Source organism: Cynoglossus semilaevis, chromosome 6 (assembly GCF_000523025.1).
Source record: "Cynoglossus semilaevis isolate Cse_v1.0 chromosome 6, Cse_v1.0, whole genome shotgun sequence".
NCBI lineage: Eukaryota > Metazoa > Chordata > Actinopteri > Pleuronectiformes > Cynoglossidae > Cynoglossus > Cynoglossus semilaevis.
The window spans coordinates 14,114,584-14,129,231 of NC_024312.1; the positions used below are offsets into that span (position 1 = coordinate 14,114,584).

At 39.7% G+C, this 14,648-nt stretch overlaps 1 long non-coding RNA gene across 1 annotated transcript in view; it reads left to right on the forward strand.

Moving 5' to 3' along the window:
* LOC112487125 (uncharacterized) overlaps positions 1-14,365 on the forward strand; it is a 46,303-nt gene extending 31,938 nt beyond the window's left edge. The window contains exons 2-5 of the long non-coding RNA XR_003049919.1: positions 3,356-3,458; positions 4,421-4,507; positions 4,697-4,780; positions 10,053-14,365. This is a non-coding gene — a long non-coding RNA (uncharacterized LOC112487125). The remainder of the gene's footprint in view (positions 1-3,355; positions 3,459-4,420; positions 4,508-4,696; positions 4,781-10,052) is intronic.
* Positions 14,366-14,648: the final 283 nt, after the last annotated feature.

A 14,648-nucleotide genomic window follows, 5' to 3' on the forward strand; every position in this document is an offset into this window, starting at 1 on the left:
ATTAAATAAATTCACTGCTGCTGCAGTCAATAAACAGAACATCCGACAGCTCAAATATTAAAAACAATAATAATAAAAAGAGATAAAGAGATATTTAGGATGGATCGTGTCATTTCCCTCATCAAGTTGTTTGACTCAAAAGCAATTTCTCTGATTAATAGAAAAACATTCAAGGGCACAAAAGTGAAGTGTCCTTACATTTGTTTGGCTCAAGTTTTAATTAAATTGAAATACCTGTGACTAAAAACAAGTTTTGTTGCAGTCCTATCCTGGACGGGAGTTCCGTTAAATCCAGCAGACATCACCATCAGCGTCAGGTGTAGCTCAGTGGAAACTCTCTCTCTTTCTAGAACGGTTATCCAGTTCCCTGAAGGTGACCAGGCTAAAATCACAACCACTGGGTCTGACTGCGTAACTGTAAAACACCAGTAGTCCTCCAGGTGTCAGCACATCTGGTTTGTACGCTGTCACAACATGAAGAAGTGACAGTCTGCTTTTCCCCCTCGCTCCACTGACACAGTAACCAAAGACCCTGAAGAGTCCCCCCTGGGGGCCGTACACCCGGGGTCGATATGCACACAAAGCAGCGGATCAATCAGGTCTCATACACACACACACACACACACACCGGTGAAAGGTGATGCAGGGGCCAGACTTACAGCTTCCTCAATTACACTGATAAAGTGTCAAATACTGTGGATCACACTAACAGACACCAGCGCCACGGGGGAAAGTGACAAGGAGCCTCAGTCACACCGGGCGTGAAGTGAAGGAATGAACATATGGCCGTGTCATCTTCACGCTGCACGTTCACCCGCTTCCCAATCCAGAGAGGTGCTCCCGCGGAGCACCGTGGGTGCTGTGTGGTCTCAGTTGGCGGGTGATGTGTCAGGACACATGGTCCCAGACATCAGGACGAAGGAGCAGCGATGAACGCAGAGCTCTGCGAGACTGACAGCGAGGCCTCGGCCACGAGGAGCAAGAATGGAGCTGTACCGTGGTCAGCCATCTGGAAGAAGACTCAGGAGTGGTTGGTACTGTTTGAAGAGGATGGGACGCATGTGTTACCCATTTATTAGTTGGACCATGTAGGATTAGAGCAGTGGTTCGCAATTATCTTCTGCCACACTCTGTCGACCGTCTGAGCGACACCCCCGCAATTGAAATACTAAAAAATATAAAAAAATATACTGCCACCTGACTGGAGGCTTGTTATCATTCAAGCGTTACAGCAGTGGTCCACTTATGTCCAGTGTGCCATATGCCATTGGAAGCCCCTCACGCCCCCTCCTGGCACCTCACCGCGCCCCCAAGTACTAGATTAGAGGATACATCAGAAGGTGGTACAACAGATGGTACTGCATATACACCTGTGACAGTTCACTACAGTCAGTGGCATAGACTCAGCCAATCAGGTCAGCTTTCCACCTTTGGTCTAACATCAGTTCCAGAAACACAAAGAGTGTGTGATGCGCTGGTTTAAAATCCATGGTGTCATTGATATTATTTTCAGTACAACCGTAGTTTACGTGTTCTCCTCACATGACTCCAAAAAAAACTTCCACCAAATCCTAAAACATAAATCTCTCTGTCACAGCTGTGGTCTAATTTAACATTTTTGTTGCAGTTGTTGCTTCTGTGTGCAGCAGCACGCCCTCGGTGGCACGTAGTAAATATTGCACGGTTCTCTTACAACTTCTATGAAATATTGAATGTTTTGAAGTCGGTAAAATGGGTCAAGAGAAAGAAACCCAGAGCAGGGACACTGCGTCTTGATCGTCTGAGGCAAATAGACACACAGCATATCCAGCAACCGATGTTCGAGGGCAGGAAATTTGAAGGTGTTCTAACAGTTTAACGTGCGCTACACGGAAAAATCACAGCGTGTTCACCTCCGAGTACAAACCCTCATCAGAACAGGTGGTGAAGGATTTGTTTCTCTGGTATCACATGGATTAAATTCCTCCAGCTTAAAGTGACAGTCACTTCCTCGTTCCTCTTTCTGTTACTTGTCCTTCCTTCCTTGGACATTTACTTGTCAGCCAAGCTCTGGGAGATTTCTCCAAATCTTTTTTTCTGCAAAGCTCTGTCGAATCAGTTTCTACAGTGCACTAATAAAGCAGCGGGGTGTTTTAATACAGATGTCTTTAAATGTTTGGACGTTGGCTCAGCTCTGTTGTTTGGTCCAAAGGGTCTGTCCTGTTGTTTCTTTTCCTCCCTCCAGCCTCTACTTGTCTCTGGAGCCGGACTACTTTGGCTTCGTGGAGAATCTGAAATAGTGGTGGAGACATAAACCGGGGTTCCTTTCTGTCAAATGCAGCACACTATGAATTATTATCAAGTAGCTGAGGCTCTGCAGTCCCACGGGTGAAGACATGAGTGAATGTTTTCGTCGAGCTTTTCTGCTTCACCACAATACACTGAGGAGAGCGCGTGTAAATCCCTGCATGTTCCTGCATGTCCTGTGGTCCTCGGACGGACACTGCTCATAGGAAACATTCATCCCAGTTCTTTCTAATGGTTCTCCTGACATTTAGGGTCAGAATTGATTTTGCTCTGTGTAGAAGGGGAAATTAATTTGAAATCGCATGACATCAGACCATCTCACTTTGTTGTTGTGCACGTGTGAAGTGGACGGGACGTCTCCCAAAAAATGTGGCGCATCTCCGACTCTCCCTTTGATCAAATCAGACTGCAGCTGCTGCTGCAGCTGCTGCCAGTCTTTATGAAACATATTAGACACAACATCAGGTCTCTGTACGCTAATCCCCCAATGACTGGTTGTCTGCGAACCTTTCATCCTTTGGAGAAGTGTGTAATGCAATTGCCTTGAAGGTAGCCCTGCTCGTTGGAAAGATGTACAACTCATTGGGAAGCAGCGCGATGACACTTGATGTTAGTAATTACAGACGTTAATTACAAATGGCTCAGTCATCTGAAAAATATTGGGGCACTTTTTCCCCTGAAAACAAACAGCCATCAAACAGACTGGTTTTTATTGCTCTGTTTGAATACTTGTCCCGAGTTGAGCTAGAGGGAATAACAAAGAGGGATTTCATGCTTATTTACACTTAGACAAATTAGCTTTCATTGTTGCGGAATATAAATTTGAATTGCATTTGTAGATCAAATTACTGCTTGGCAGAAAGATTTTATGAGACTCTGCTGGAGAGAGGAGTAAAAACCTCAAAGTAAACTTCTGCTTCTCTGAGTTTTTCACTTGTAGCAAAAATAGGGGGAAAAAAAGCCTTTTCTGACGAGTTTTTAATCATACCTCAGCTGTGTTTTGTTTTCTGTGAATCAACTGTATGTCTAATGACTGCTTTCATTTTCCTCTCCTGCTGCTTGTGCGCAGACAAATAGGTTCTGGCATCTCGCAGAAATAACTCCGCTGTCTCAGAAGTTCGCTCCCCAAACTTTGAACTTGTGCAGCCGCCGTCAGCACTGCCAGGAGTCAGGTCAGTGATGGTGTTACTTTTTATATTCCACCGTCATCATTTAATTACTAACATGTGTGCTGTCAGAAGACAAAATAACCCAGCACACTGTTGTACTTGGTGTCTGCTTTTCATCTTGACTTCACGTGTCATATTGGAAAAAATGTGAACTGTTTGTGCTGAAATGATTCACCATTAGTGGTGAACAGAAATTGTATTTTAAAAAATATATAAATTATGAACTGAATTCATACAGAATTCTTCTTGAAAGCTGATCAGAGTCCGCTATCTTCAATCTTTTTGCTAAAAAATTCTATCAAGTGTCAGAACAGCTGCGCGGAATATTTCACACTTATACTTTGGCAGCATTTGTGCTCTTTCCATCTCTGCTGGTGTTCAAACAACAAAGGCTCAGTGTGGCGTCACCTATCATGACATTTCACTCTGAAGCCTCAGTGGGGTGAAATACTGTCACATCCATTTTACATGAGCTGTAGGGTGGATGGCCTTAAAAACAAACACACACTTTTTGGGGGAAAATAATTAGCATTCAGGACAGCAGTTAGCTGAGTTAGCCTGAACAACAAGGATATACATTAGCATCTCTCAAGGATCCTCGTGGCAGCTTTTAATTCATTTTACTGACACTCGTGCACCAACAACAGAATTAAAGCCTCAGATCGAGACAAGAATAGAGAGATGAATGGGATAAACTTGCTCCGTTCGGTATAAATTGCAGCGTTGGAGTTCAGAGACTTTGTTGTAAACTAGAATTATCTTTTGCTGACCTCATCTCAGTTCCCTGAAGAAGAAAATAAATTCATGAGAATTACTGTTGCTCATAAAAAAAACAAAAACAATCCCACGCCGCTTTCTGAAATAATCACATCTCATTCCGGTTCTATCTCATACACCGAGCACCACTTGAAGAACTTTCCACTTCACCTCTAATAAGAACTTTATAACCAAGTCTGCCGTTTCAGGCCAATCCTGCTGATAGCTCAAGCATCGCAAAGCCACAAATGGAAGCCAGAAAGTGAAGCACAGCGGAGAACGTCTGAGACAATGAGGTAAAATGCATCTCACTCCGCTGGTGCGACCAGACGCCGTTAAATGTAACATGAAACTATAAATATCAGTGGTTTCTAAAAGCTTTTCTTTATTCGGACTAAATCAAATTCAGCGAACATATCTGCTCTTTCCTCACACACACTGATTCACAAATCTATGACTTATCGATCCACTTACTTTACTCCTAGTGCAGACGGAGCTGACGTTTGATGGAACGATCCTCAGCAGAACTGAACCCTTATCTACACCATGGCTACAACTGTGACAAGATGGTATGAACTACCACAATTACTTAATGATTGCACTGTAAGTTAATATAATATTTATTACAACTAAAATAGATGTTATATCAAGGAAAATTTAGAACTTGATTCAAAAACTGTAAAATAAAAGAAAAAAGGTTTAAGGCCAGTAACTGAGTCATAGTCAACATTATAATAAACGTTATGAATGCAATTTCTCTGCAATGTTACTAACAGTTACATACTTTTCTGATATATCTGTTTAACATATGAAGAGTAAAATCATATTTTAAAAAATAAAATCCCCACATTTACAATACAGAACTCAAATTGGATCTGAAGGTAAATTTAACTACAGCGAAATTAAATATTTGTATTTTTTATGCAGCATGCAAGTGTTGAAAAAGTGTACTTTTGCAGTAGTTTATAGAATACTAGATATTTAAAATTATTTCAATGTTTCAGGATAAATGTGTGTTTAAATGCAAGAGAAACATTATGAAAATGCATGACAGGAATATGTTGAATAGAGTTGAGTAGTAATTATTGTGATGATAAAAAATGTCTCTAGTGGACAGGGAGGTTATTACATGCTTTAAAGGCAGATTGTCTTTAGGATAATGTTTTTTTTTCTACCCATTTAAATACAAACATGGTAGATTCATCGTTAAATCACCGTAGGCATTGGATTGGAACTGGAAAAGTTGAAGCTTTTATTTGCCAGATTACTGGCTTCAGTTCTTTCCTTTATCCTGTTTTTTAGGGCAAACAGCAGCATAGTTGTTACAGGAATGTGATATTCACTCCTCTCACATAAACATTATTGTCCATTGAGGCTTAAAAGGAAGTTCTCCATGGGGCGTTTTGCACAAGAGGGGCACACACTGCCTGTCAGTGCTGGAAGGGTCTATTTATATCATGTTTATATTTGAGGCTTTTAGACACGTACTTATCCAGAGGAATTTGAAATGAGTTGGCATGTAACCGCTCCGAGGCACAGGCACACGGCGCTCAGTTGCTGTGGGGACCACGTCGCTGAAACTTTGTCTGTAACAACAAAACCGCCACACGGCCCGGGCTCAGACAGATTTATGGGGGTCTCGTAAAACACTGTCACCGACCGCCGTGACTGCGTGAGGCTTGTGTGTCTGCCCCAGCATTTACAAGCCTGCAGTGAACTGAAATGGAAACGATCGCATGAGGACAAAGCAGCATAGATGTCATATTTCAGTACTGAGAATATCACATGACATCACACACTGTTTTCCTCTTAGCTACAGTGTAATCAATCATTTTTACTCACTGTGTTTCTTTTATAATAATAAAATACTGCTATCTGTAGCAATACCAGTATCGATACGATACTTCTTTCGTGTACTTGTACTTGCCAACCCCTGTATCAAGGTTCACTTTTTTATTCTTGGTTCTTGGTTTCATCCTCCAGGATGGACTATAGGGGGAGCCTCTGATCATGTATCTATGTTTTTCTTAGATATGTCCTTGTTATGTAGTTATTATGATGTGATGATAAAATATCAGTGTGAGCCAATCAGACGGAAGAAAGAAAACTCAACCTTTCGACATCGATTTGTGCCACTCATGTTGACGCGTCAACAAATCATTTTTCCTGTCGATGACCTTATAGTTCCTTTATTTACGTGCGTCAACAATGTCAGCAGTTTGGAACATCATTTCTGTAATATTTGTTCTATTACTATGTGAGCAAATTATTTAAACTCCTAAATACACTCTGGTAAAAGGTGAAAAAACTCCACTCACTTTCTGTTCAGCTGACTGTGGTTTATTGGTGTACCTGGTGTAATCCTGTCACAGTTTGGATTCTTTTAGTTCTTCTACAAATAATGTCTACAAATTATGTTTAATTATGTTACATTCTTCAGAGTGAAATCACCAAAGTCTATGTCAGTTTGTAAAACGGTGACTTTAAGGGAGAAAAAAATGATTAGAAAACTGGTCACTGTTAGTGATTTATTTCGGGTGATTTTACCGAACAAAGAAGATTTAAGTTTGGAACGAGAAAGAGTTTTTACCATCTGGTTCAAAGAGAAATCAGTGTTTGTGTGTGTGTGCAGTTCAGTGTGTATGTGGGTGTCCAACTGCATTAAATCAGGTGACCTCGGGAGGTGACGGGAACCATCTGAAACACACTCCTCATGACTGATGAGGTGACCTCTGACCTCTCCGTGTGTGTGACAGCCTTGCAAGATCCTCTTGCCTTTTAAAGTCCTGTGTCACGTTCCCAGGCTGCGCTGAGATATATCTGTGTTATATATGTACACATTGTTGGAAAAATGCTCCTGGCCTATTTTTAACAAAGTAAACTCTGACTGGAATTTGCATTTTTTTTTTTTTGGTCTGAACAGATGCTCCTCACTGTGCTGCAATTACAATAATTACAACAAAAGCCATACATAATTAGTGGCTAAATTAAGAAATCACAAAGCAGCTTTGAAAGCAGCTGGTAAAACACTTCACAACTAAATCAGTCAGTGCCAGGCTGCTGTTAAAATATGAGAATGATGAGACGAGAATGATGAATGTGTTTATGAAGGGTAGAGGCAAATGTAAAACTGGAGATAACTATATATGTGTATATATATATATATAGACCTTATATACATATATACATATATATGTATATATATATATATATATATACTGTATATATGTGTGTGTGTGTGTATATATATACTTCCTGAAGGCTGTTTGTGAACCAAAAAGTTTGAAAACTGAAACAATTTTCCCCGTAGGAATCAAAATAAAATGGATTAATCCATTAATCCAATAAAATATTTTTTAATAAGTCTTAGAACTCCTTTGTATACATGCATATTTATTTCTTTGACGTGATGTAAAGTTATTGATCTGTAGGAACAACTCTCATATTGATGAATATGGAAGTAGCATAAGGTTATTATGTTCCATGTACGAGGTATCATTAGTCGACATCTGTCTCACGTTACCAGAACAAAAGCAGAAAACTAATGATGTATGAGTGAGTGATGGTCCAGTGTGTATTTATGACTCCATTATCTCTCTATCATCTCTCTCTCTCTCTCTCTCTCTCTCTGTGTGTCTGTGTGTGTGTGTGTGTGTGTGTACCAGTACCAGTGTAAGGTCGGTCAATGATGATCTTCTTGATTGCTGTGAGCTAATGTCCTCTGATGGTAGTAGTAGTAGTAGTAGTAGTAGTACTAGTGATGTAGTAGTTAATAATAGTCAATAAAATATTATAATCTCTGTGGAGTATCGAGAACGTGGTTTGGTTATGATGTAATCCATCTAAACTGCTTTACGTTTACTTCCCAGTGAGTACAGTACAGCAGTGGGTGTTGTTTTGACTGGAGTGACATACAAACAGAGGTGCAGACAGTTCAAATTTATCATTAACTTGAAATTTGTAATTTCAAGAATTTGTAAAAAACGACCATGAACGTGACGTGGAGTTGAGCTAGTTAACGGCTCTAATCCACCTGTTGTACTTCTCTGTTTCTTCAAAGATAAAGCTGTGAAATTCTCCCAGAACGATCATTTGTGAAGCCAACAGTCTATTATTATCAGCTCACAGAAAGTAACAGGGAACACAGTGTACAGAAAAGAGGCAATTATAGCCTTTTAAAAATGGCATTGTGCTGATAATACAGATTAGAAGGGTTTTACTGCAGGCATTTGGAGGCGCATGGAATAAGTAAATTAACCTTTTACTTTCTGGGTAAAAACGATCATTTATTTTTCCATTTTTTGTTGTCTAAAGACCTAATTATGCACATATTATATATATATAACATGAACTTCAATTGTTACACAGAAAAATCAATGAGAACCATAACAATGTAAGGTTTTATTAAGGAATGCTCGGTATCCGATCTCCCGATATTGTCCAAACCCTTAATTTCTGATTCCGATATCAACAGATACCAATATATGCAGCCATTTGAGTTAAAGGGAGAGTACACATTTCATTTTGTGCAGTGGTGTGCTGTGTCACAATGACAATACTGTGCACAATCCAAATAATAGTTTCACTTTCACTTTAAAACTACTTTTAGGTAACGTCATATCGGGTTTTCATTATCAAAGGAAAAAACGTAATATCGGGTTTTCATTATCAAAGGAAAAACCGGTAACGCTTCTTACCGATACCACATAATTAAGCTAATATCGGTCGATAATATCTGTTGGGATATGTTATCGGACATCCCTAGTTTTCTTATATGAGTATATGGAGTGTGTAGTAGTATCTGCCATTACTGAGGCGATAGTTTCCCTCTCTTTTTTTTATGTTTTATCGTGTAATTTATCCCAGTATCGGATCGAGCCAAGAGGTGAATCCCTAAGACAGAGGGATCGCTGGTACCAATTTTAGCTGTCCATTATTTTTCTAGTCTGTGTTCGGTTCATTAAATGTTCCACAAAGTGATCGACTGTCTGTGTGTAGATGCTGGTGACCTGGTTTGTGTACACACCTGCACACACACACATACTGAACACACAAGGGATGCTTCACACAAAACAACCCTACAATAGGCGTGCTCATTAAGATGCTACATAAATTATGGATCGCAAACACATGGACTCTGGGCAAGACACGTGCTACCTCAGCTTTGGTGGAGATGAAGAGAATTTTTGCATTCAATAATGGATGGGCAGCTGCAGTTAGAGAATCAAAATGAACCGCGCTCCAAGGCTTTAGAACCTGCTTTGAAAAGAAAACATTTTATCATACGGTCAGTTCTTTTTGATTGTACATCTGAGACATGTAGTCCCAGATGTCCTGCCTTGATCTGTGTCTTTTTAAGTCATTGTACTACATCAAGGTGGAAACTGGATTAGTGGTTCACACCGTCATCGCATCATCACGTCAGCAGATTTACTACATGTCCTGTTTTTGACAAATATCATCAACTCAGAGATGAAATAAGCTCCAAGTAAACCCTGTGTAAAGATTAATCCTCTCTTTTGAGTCATGACAGAATTTTGAAGTATTGGCATTTGTGTGAACACAGTTCACGCCTGCAGGCCGTCATGAGATTGCTTCAGTGGGGTGATAGATGAAAAAGAGAAATCAGATTTGCAAATATATTGTCTGTTCGATAAGTGAGCAATAACGGTTTTGTACATGCTGCGAAAAACATAAAGAACTCCAAGGCTTTCACCAATAAGATGAAACGTCGGCTCAAGTGGAGAGTAAAGAATGTGGAATTGATTTCCTTGAGTTTCCTTTGCCTTTTTTTGAAATATTGATTCTTGTCCTTGCATTTGTCTTCCACGCCTTAAATAGGTGGAGGTCATGGAGGGAGCCACCACCACCACCACCACCACCAGCAGCAGCAGCTGCTCCCGGGGGAAATTTAATCACGTACAGTACCAGCTTAGAAATTAAGCTATGTCCTGTTTTTATAAACTGGTGGGAATTTGTTTAATCAGGAATGACACTGGGTTTTAATCAATTTTGGTGAAACTCCTTCATTGCTTATGCTTTTTAACTGATTTTAACTGATAAACACGTGTAGTGACGGTGTATTAGAGCAATGACAAATGAATGTGGGGTGGAATTATTGGATAAAAGTCAAAATAACCTTTATTGATACAGTCCGTTAAAATGATCATTATTCAAACATACTTGATTTTTTTTCAAAAGTTAAAAGGTGTAACACTCAGTCCAGGAGCCTACAGTTGGGCCACTTTCTTGTTCTGTCACAGTTGTTTTAAATGTCACATCCTGGCTCTGACCACTCAAATGTGCACGTTCCTGCAAATTCAGTTACATTTTAATAGTAGATAATTAAACTCCGTTACATGATTCAGTGTCTCCTACCCAGCCAAAAGGCATTCATTGCTTTTTGGCTCAGCTACAGAGATGCTAATCTTCCCTATCGTCTGTATAGTTCCCAGTTCCAACATGGGCTGCAGTGAGCCGTTCCATTGGGTCTGGCCCTGGAACAACATTATCAACAACAACAAAAAATGGCTGAGAAATCAGTGACCTAAATCTGATACCCTACCACATACATCTACCTGCCATCATTTTCCTTTCTGTTCCATTCACGAAATCTTTTGTGTCATAATTAGGATTAGATATCTATTTCAATTTATCGCAATTAATCGTGATTAATTACAATCGTGATTAATCCACAGCAGCCCACTGAATCCGATTTCAATAATTTATCTGCCTGTTTATACAAATGTTAATTCCATCTGTTCCCACCAGATCTGCCTGTCTCTGCGAGACTGGTTGGGAGAAAAAAACAAACAATCTAGCTGTCTCTGTTGTCTTGCAGAAAGCACACAAGGTGATTTCAATTTGATTCTTCATGAATAACAAAACATTAACTTAACACGACACAACACAGACACGGCGTGCAGACTCAACTTAGCCCTGCATGCGAAACACTTTCGACGTGTTTTACTGCCAAGATGTCCTCCTGTATATTTGTCTTTAAAAGCCAGTTCTGGAATAATACTCTGGGTAATGATCTGGGTCCTATTATTAATGCTAACACTATAATTTTATTCAGCTGTACCTTTTTTTCAAGCTGTAGTCGTTGCTCTGCTGCTCGTCTGTGTGATGTGTGTGGCTACTTAACTTACGTATTTTTTACTTTTCTTTTTTCTTTTTTCTTTTTTTGCTTGTTTATATTCTTTCTTTAGCGGGCACCACGCTCATATTTATTGACAATTTCATGCTTTATTTCTATGGTAATCTTGCATTTCTTCTTCGTACCACCATCCTTACCACTCACTCTCTTAGGACTCATCACTATTATGAAGAATAATGCACAAAATAGAGAGGAAATCACGTAGATAATGCAAACACAATACGGAAGACTCGGGAGATGCGTACGAAAGTCGACTGCAATTCTCGACCACCTAGCGTCTGTAATCGTGCTCGTATCTCGAGTATTTACTCGTATCTCAAAGCAAAAATTTGCTCGAAGGCTTGTTCGTATCTCGGAAGACTCGTATGTCGAGACTCTCGTATCTCGAGGTTCCACTGTACATACATTTTGGTATAAATTAACAATCTCACAAGTGAAGATCAGACACGTCATGAAGGTAGATAACATTGAACCTGCAGCTATAACCTGACCACAACCAAACATATTTCCTTTTCTTATACTTCTTATACTTCTGTTTGTCAGCAAAGGCTTTCATTACAAATAACCTTTTTATCTCGGCCGAGTCTCATGTTGAAATAACATCACCAAATTCACCCGCTCACTGCGAGAGCCGCTGATTTGAGAAAGGAGCTCCAAGATAGAAGCAGCAGTTTGTCTGCTCACCCAAGTGCACAGCAGCAGATGATTGTTGACAGCGTGCAGGTAACAACAGCCAGCTGCCACCAGCTTCACAGCATAGGCAGATATGGGAATTTGAAAAGATCTTGTTTATTCATTGCAGGGTTTTTCAAAACAGTAGTAAAACCTGTTTTGATGTACGGTTTGGAAACAGTGGCAGTAAATAAAACTCTCAGACAGAGGAGCCAGACTGGAGGATGCTGACAGGGAGGAGGAAAGGAAAGGCTTTCACAGATGTAGCTAGGAAGGACACAAAGGCTTTTGTAGCAAACGTCTCTCATGTAATGATTTTTGCAGCAAACTATTCAGTCTGTGTTGATGTTTTCAGCAGCCACTGCTGCTCGTATTAAGATTCAAATTACAATGCGATTCTTATTTTCTGTTAATCACCAGATGAAATCCTGACTGATTTAGAAATGTGATTAATGGGAATGACAAAGAGCATGAATCACTTCTTGTTTTGAATCATTTTGTTGGTCAAGAATTACATTTTCAAAGAGATTACAGACAAATACTCTATTACTGTGGATTCCCCTCTGTTTCATGTCAGAATGATGAAAGTTAAAATAATGAAATGTATGAAAGAATTCAATCTTAACAGTTACACTTCTTTTGACATGTCCAAATGAGTGATTTTAAGCGTGTTATCTAATCAGTGAATTGGATTTCCCCTCTAATCTAGAAACCATAAGAAAGTAATTTAATTCTGGGAATCAGGAGAGAAAACTCATAAAATCTAAACGTCTCCATGACCGTGGAGGTCTCATTATCTGGAACCACTTGCTCCTGGTTGTGTTTCCCTTGCCCAGCTGGACAGGAGCTGATTGGTCAGAAAAGGACAGATATTAGATGGCAGGTCCTGTCCCTTAAGCATGACCTGAAGGCTGTGACCAAGCCTGGACCGGTGCTGCTTGGCCAGGTTCATTCTGTATATGTGCACAACGATAGCTTTTTCTTTCTGGAAGCTCTTTCACCACCAAAGAGAACGATGTCAATGAGCCACGTATTTTGGGAAATCATGCAGTAAATTGAGAATATGAGCTTACCTCCGTGAGCACGGCTGGCTCAGCTACCGAGCTCCACAGCCAGGGCTGAGGTTTTCCATCCAGGTCTAGATGGGAAAAGATCAGCCAGGTTTGAAGTTTCTCCCCCTGAGTTCTTTCCTCTGAGGAAAACAATCAACCCCTTATTTTGGACCTCCTATTATCAGAAAGTTTGATTTTACGTCATCCAACCAGCAGAGGTGGAAAAAGTACTACAAAGATGTAATTAAGTAAAATTATCTTTACTTTCTTTAAATTCTACTCAAGTAAAAGTACCATCTAAAAAATGTACTTGAGTAAAAGTAACTAATTACTTTACCTTGTTATTTACTTAGTGATTTACTTACTTAAATCTTTCACTAAGATTAGAGACCAACTGCAATTAAAGTCGTGCTTTGCTCTGGTACTGCTACACTTCACTGAAACATCAGCTATCGGGGTGGATGCTAAGCTAAGCGAAAATAATTGATATGGCAGAGATGATGATCCTAAAGCGGTTTTGAAAACAGAAAGTTGTTAATTGTGACAATTCACAAAAGGCATCTTCATAATTATGAGAAGAACAAAGCCTCTCAACAGAGATAACTATAATAATAATGTATCATTTTGACGACTGCTTTTCTCTGTTCCACCGTTGTGTTCCTGCGAAAAGAAATAAACATTTATCTAATGATAACGATGACAAGAGCAGATGAAAATTTGGAGTTGAGCTTGTCACATTAACTCTGAGTCTGTCCTTTATTAGAATGACAACTCTTTAGACATTCAACGGGAATTAACACTTCTTTCACGTTTCTGCTCTTTCCTTGGGCTGATCAAGCAGTATGTTCACCGCTGACAGGAGACTGATTTGAACTAAATCAGTTCATTTTTTTATAATTTTTAAGTTTAATGATTCTCATGAAAAACATTATATTTTCCTTCTTTTACCACGGCAGCATTCTCCTCCTACCGAAATCTGTAAAAGTAACAGGGTACGTTTCGCCACCAGGGGACGTACTCATTACCTGTGATTGGCTTACACTGACATTTGATCATCTACTTATTTGAATTGTCATAATCACTTCATAACATGAGTGGTAACTTTAGTCTGCACGGAAGGAGCATTTACATAAAACGAACCAAGCTACCCATCACTGGTAACAGGTGCTCAGAAGAAAAATCGTAAGTGGCTACATGATCAGTGGCTCCCCCTACAGTCTGTCCTGGAGGATAAAATTGTTGCAAAGCAAAGAAAAAAGTGACATGAGTTGTGAGCAAAAAAGAAAAAAGTGACATGAGTTGTGAGCATCTCACTGGGGTCGGATAGAACCACTGACTGCTTTATGTAGCAAAAGTAATGTATGGATAATTACATGCGGATTGTTGGACATATGTGTCTGTGTAGTTCATTCTCTGGCTTCACTTTTGACGTTTCTTGAATCCTATTAATGAGTGATGTACTGCTGTCAGAGTGCAATTAACTTCTGCTACAAAGTGTGTTTTCTTTCATGTTGATGCAAAAGAGACTCTTTGAAGAAGATGAGGAGTTGCTCA